Source organism: Panthera uncia, unplaced genomic scaffold (genome assembly GCF_023721935.1).
Source record: "Panthera uncia isolate 11264 unplaced genomic scaffold, Puncia_PCG_1.0 HiC_scaffold_1175, whole genome shotgun sequence".
NCBI lineage: Eukaryota > Metazoa > Chordata > Mammalia > Carnivora > Felidae > Panthera > Panthera uncia.
Window position 1 is genome coordinate 4558 of NW_026057783.1, and position 6224 is coordinate 10781.

At 36.3% G+C, this 6224-nt stretch overlaps 1 pseudogene; it reads left to right on the forward strand.

Annotated features, from left to right (window-relative positions):
* The first annotated feature begins 1600 nt into the window (after positions 1-1600).
* On the forward strand, positions 1601-3324 carry LOC125916798 (60S ribosomal protein L18a-like; annotated as a pseudogene).
* The last annotated feature ends 2900 nt before the right edge of the window (positions 3325-6224 follow it).

A 6224-nucleotide genomic window follows, 5' to 3' on the forward strand; every position in this document is an offset into this window, starting at 1 on the left:
CAGACATATGCAAAGCCAAATGCTAAAAGCTACAGAAGCACAGATAAAAGGTGGTCCCTGAGATTTAAAAAAAAAAAAAAAAAAAAAAAAGAAGAATACTTGGAAAAGAGAACTGGTTCATTCATTTAATAAAATATTTATTAAACATTTATCATTTTTCCAACATGGTGCTTGGTGTTAGGGACTTATGTCAATAAAATATAACCCCTGTCTGTAAATTAATCACTTTCTACAGCAGTGGTCTAAACCAGGATGGTTTTCTCCTCAGGGGACATATGGCAAAGTCTGGAGACATTTTTTTTTTTTTGTCATAACTGGGGAGGGGACGCTGCTGTCATCTAGTGGATAGAGACCAGAGATATTGTGAAACAGCCTACAATGCAAAGAACAGCACCCCCAATGATGAATAATTATATATCCCAAAATGTCAATAGTACCAAGGTTGATAAACCCTTGAAAGCCACAGAGAAATAAGTAACCAATTACAATGCAGTATTATTAGTGATGAAATTGGGCTGTGTTTTAAAAGACTAAGGAAAGTAAAGGAATAAATGTGATGCATTAAGGGTAGTAGGCAAGGAAAATCATTTAACATAGTACACTATTATTGCAAATTATGGTGAGATTCTGGAAATGCCTGTCAAAATGAAGATAGCAAGGTTAATAAAGAATTGATTTGAGAGGGTTTTTGAGAGGTAAAATAAACATTAATTTATTAAGCAATTATATGATGAAAGTTTGTGAGGAGAAATGGTTGAAGCAGATGGAAGACTCAATGATTTCCTTACAATTTGTTTTGTTTGGGTGGTAGGTTAGATGGTGTTAACATTAATATATATCAGAACAAAGGGGAAAGACAGTTTTGAAAGATATTAATAATGATAATAAAAATAATACTCACATGTTACATGTCAAACAGTATGTTAGTCACAGCAAATTATTAAATTTGTCATAACCCTTGTTAGGGAGGTAGAGCTATTTAAAGTAAGTACTGTTATCTCTAATTTTTAAGAAAGGGCAAGAGAGATTAAATAAATCACTCAAGGTCACATTGCTTATTCATGGCAACATCCAAACTCCAATTGATATTTATCTTCTGAAGCCAGTGTTGTCAACCTCTATGCTCTACTGGATAAGTAAGGAGAGACTGTAGACAATCCAGGTGGAGTTTTCACAGTTTGGATTTAGATTGCCTGGGTTCTCCAAAAAGCAAAACCTGGCATAAAAGTTTGTATACTACCAGTTTATTAGGGAATACAATTCCAGGGAAGCAGAAGTGAGTAGAAATTTGAGTGAGACATAGATACAGGGAGAGCAAACATTCAATTTTAAGTCAAGCACACTTGATTGTTTGACTGCTGGAATGTCTTCTAAGAGATCATCCTAACTATTGCATTTCAGGATAGTCCATGGATAAGACAAAAGGGAGAATATTCACCACCTCTCAACAACATTAGTTGAAAATTTGCTCTAGAAACTTTTAACTCTTCTGCATTTCCTACATTGCTCATCTAGAGATACCAAGTGGGTGTCAGTGGCAACAGAGATGTCTTGAGGCAGGAGGCAAGAAAGACTCAGCATGAATGGAAGATAAAACACGATGAGTTGTGCCAGTGAGAATCAATCACAAGGAAAGCTAATGCAAAATAAGAGGCCAAGCCCTGAAACAAACACAACTGCGAAGCTACGCAATGGTGTGTACGAAATAGCTGACATATCTGCTCTAAATATTACCAGCTTTGTTGTGCTCAAGTTATTTTCCCTTCTGGGGTCTTAATTTTCTCATCTTCAAAACGGAGAAAATCATAGTACCTATCCAGTAGTATTGAGAGGATTGAAGGATTTAATATATATTAATAATTTAAAACAGAATGAACATACGCACCAAATGCACTTATCATTTATTATTGACATCACCATCATCATTGTTGAGAAGGAGAAAATCAACCCCTTAATAGCCACAAACGGGCTGAGTCTAACAGCAAGGCCTGGGTGTTGTTAGAGCTGGCCTGGCACCCACAGTTAAGGGTATAATGTCCTCTTGTTGAATATAAATTATCTCGGACAAAACACGAAGATCCAACAATGTCACTTTGTGACCATGATGAAGTGAGACAAAAAAATAAAAACTTAATTTATCAAATAGAGAGTACGATAGTCAATACTCCAAAGAGTACTTGAGAAAAATGGGTAAAATAGAAGACAGATTACATTGGGCAAATTGATGAGCAGGAGATGGGGAAATCAATCATTTTTAAAGTATGAATGTGAATAGGACAGAGATGAGAATTTAACTTGAGGAAAATGTAGGGTTGAAGGAGAAATTACTTATGACAGGGAGAAGTAAACATTTAGTTTGCTTTAAGAAAGGCTCTGTGGGAAGGAAGTGTTTGCAGATCCAAGAGAGAGGGGAAATCTGATGAATTAAGTTCTTAAAGTACATAGAAAGGAGGGATAGCAAGAAAATCGTTGGAGAACTAACCCTAAAAAGGAAAAGGTATTTCATTCTCTGAAACTGGAGGAGAAAGTTAGATAAATCCTAGTATCACTGAATATGAAGAATCTGTGATAGAGGGTCAAGAGGGGCAGGTAAGAAATTTAATCACCATTGACTTGTTTTCTCACTGAGGAAATAATCCAAGACATCTGTTGAAGTTAAAGGATAGTAGCTTGGTAACACTGGGGCAGCCACAACAAAAAAGGGACCTGGAGCCAACAGGAAAGAAAAGGGTATCAGACATTAATAATTACGCAGCTAACACTTCCTTTTGTGGGTGGCAGTGAGAGCGGAAAGTGCGCCCAAAGGCCTCAGGCATACTGGGAGAGTACAAGGTGATAGAGCACTGCCTGCCTACCCCAAATGCCATACTCCGCACCTCTATCACGTGCAAATCTTTGTACCTAATCATGTTATCACCAAGTCCCACTTCTGGTACTTTGTGTCTCAGCTGAAGAAGATGAATATATCTTCAAGGGTAATTGTCTCCTACGGACAGGTGTTTAAGAAATACCCCACGTGGATCAAGAACTTCGGCACCTGTCTGTGCCATGATTCCCCCATGGCACTCACAACATGTACCAAAAGTACTTGACCTGACCACTGCAGGTGCTGTTACCCAGTACTACTGAGACATGGACACCTGGCATCACACCTGGGCCCACCCGATCCAGATCATAAAGGTGGAGGAGAATGCAGCCAGCAAGTGCCCACCAGCAGCCAACCAACTCCACGACTCTAGGATCAATTTCCCACTGACCCACTGGGTCTTGCATGGCCAACAGAAGCCATGTTTTACCATCAAGAGGCCCAAAAACTTCTTTTAGATACAGAGCTTCCCTGTCCCTAGGTCTGCCTAAAGAAATGCCTTGGGAAAACCAAAAACCCAAAAAGCCAAAAAACAAACACAAAAAAACCTAAACAAAACAAAGAGAGAGAAAGAGAGAGAGAGAGAGAGAGAGAGAGAGAGAATATGCAGTTAAGGCAGAAGATTCTACACTCATAACCCTAAAGGACCTGATCAGTATAGCTGTCATGTTTCTGTAGAAGTCCTAAGCATCTGAGATGACAAGGAGACAAATAAAATTCTTGGACCAATCTCTGTTATCAATGGCAAGTTTTCTGTGGTGAAAAGTTAAGAGGAACAAAAGAATAAAAAGTCTTAAGCGAGCACAATTGAAATGAGTGATCAATGTGTCCAGGCCACATAAACAGGAAAACAAAGCCTGCTACAGAATGACCCATTAAAGGAGCTCAATTTCTAGGTCACTGGAGGTAGGGAATAGAGGAGACAGGTGGAGATGTAAGGGTGGGGTGGGGGACGGCAGCTAGGCTCAGTAGCAGTGCCACTGAAGGAATTTGAAGGTTCGAAAGATAGAGGGTTTCAGATAAAGAGTTTTAAGATTTTGGAAACCAAACAATTATAAAAGATAGTAAGAAGCATACAATGATCTAGAAATTTGTCCTTGAAGTTGGGCAGTGGTATGGAGGGAAGAAACTAGAGAAAAGTTCCAAGACCCTAGTGGCCAGGAAAGGTGTTACATGTTAACAGGAGATAAACTTTAAAAAGATTACTAAATATTAGTTATCCTATTTTCTCAGGCCAAATAAGATTTCTAGTATACTATAAAAAGAAGGAATAAAAAGAAAGCCCCTTTAATGTTCATATTATAGTTCAGAAAACTTACACTATTGTATAACAATTTCATTAAACTGCAGTGAGATTTATTTTTACAGAATGCTCATATGCTACAGATAGACATTACCTTCTGAAGAAGATGTCAAATAGACTTGTTTATGCCCACAGAAGCCACATATGTAGAAAAAGCCACACACATCTACTACAGTTTCTGGAAAAGAGCTGAACAAATTGGTGGTAACTACTGATGGAATTTAAAACAGATTCAAAAGATATAAGAAGCTACATTGTTAAAAGAATGGTGTATAATTCTTGTGCTTTTTTATGTATGAGATTCTTCTTTAAAAATTTTTTTGATGTTTGTTTTTGAGAGAGAGAGACACAGTGCAAACAGGGGAAGTGCACAGAGAGAGAGACACAGAATCCAAAGTAGGCTCCAGGCTCTGAGCTGTCAGCACACAGCCCTACACAGGGCTTGAACTCATGGACCGCAAGATCATGACCTGAGCTGAAGTCTAATGCTTAACCAACTGAGCCACCCAGGTGCCCCTCTATGTGTAAGATTCTTAATGTAAAAGTAACTGGATAAATCTCGTGACCCTAGTAAATATTTGGTTACAGTCAAGCTTTATTTAGCCCTGAAAAGAAATTCAGTGTTCTCTCTTGGTAAAATTTTAAAGAATCGCTCATTAGACCTAATTGTTCTTCCAGAACGTCTGGCTGTTAGAGGTAATTTAGTAGGACAGAAAATACTCATAGATTACTTGCTACAAATAAGATTGTACTCTTTGTCTATATTATGAAACATTAAATCATATTTCCAAAGAGAGAAGTTACCTGATTAACTCCTTGAGAAAATACATGTATATTAATTCTTAACATCTTAACTCTACATTTGGTAAGACCTTATTTTAAGGTTTGACTTTTTCCTACTGCTGATCATAGACATAAGAAGAATAATCAGAACCACTAACATAAGATGGCAAAGAAATTCCATAAGAAATTCTTACATAAGATATACCAGGAAAACAAACAAACAAACAAACAAAAAACTTGTTTTTTCTGGGCAGTCTGTGATATGTAGAATTTTCTTTTACAAAAATTAGGTGATTTTGAGTGGCGTTTAAAACTAAAAGATAGGAAAAATCAACATTTTTTTAATTTTATTTTTCTTCTGGAATCCTCAGGCAATATTATAACTGACTCATTTAACTCGTCTGAATTAGTTTTTAATAAGCTCTCAAAGGTGGACCAATTTTCTCTAGTTTCTCCTGGGAACTGGAGATAATTAAATGAAGGTGCAATCCAAACTCCTAAGGATATTTTTTGGTTAATTTTTGAGACTTTTTTCTTCTAACTAATTTCCCTTAGATCTACATACCATTCTGACCCCAAATCTACCATGGGTGATTAAGAGTTCTGCTTGCTTCTTTCACTATCAATATGAATAACTCTAATTTCAAACTTAGAATTTACCTGCAAAGCTGAAAAACTTGTCCGTTATTATCTATCATTACACTCTGTCTTATCCACACACAAAAAAATCATTCATTGATTTCATATGTACCTAATGATGGGTTTTACATTCTTAGCTATTAACCTACCACTCCTTTTGGTTTTGGTGTATTATTAGAATTCAAACCCAAGTCGCTTACTCTTGTCTCTCAACTTCCACATATCTATTGGGATAATCAGAAATTATGAATAGGTCATGTTTGAGAACCTAGAATTCTGCATGTAATTTAACAGCCACTAGTCACGTATAGTTGTTGAGCTCTTGAAATGTGTCAGTACTCTGAACTGAGATGTGCTGTAAGTTTAAAATATAAAGCAGGTATTTAGGTCCTAGTACAAAAAAGGTAAAATATCTCATTAATTTTTATATTGGTTAGATGTTGAAATAGTAATAGTTTTATATATTTGCTAAAATAAAACATTGAAATATTTTATAGTGTATATAGTATAGTAGTCTGGCTATAAAAAAATTTTTAAATTACATATGTGATTCACATTTCCATTTCCCATTACAATTTTATTGGACAGTACTGCCCTAGCACAAAGTTTGAAATAAGTATTCTCAGTAAATGT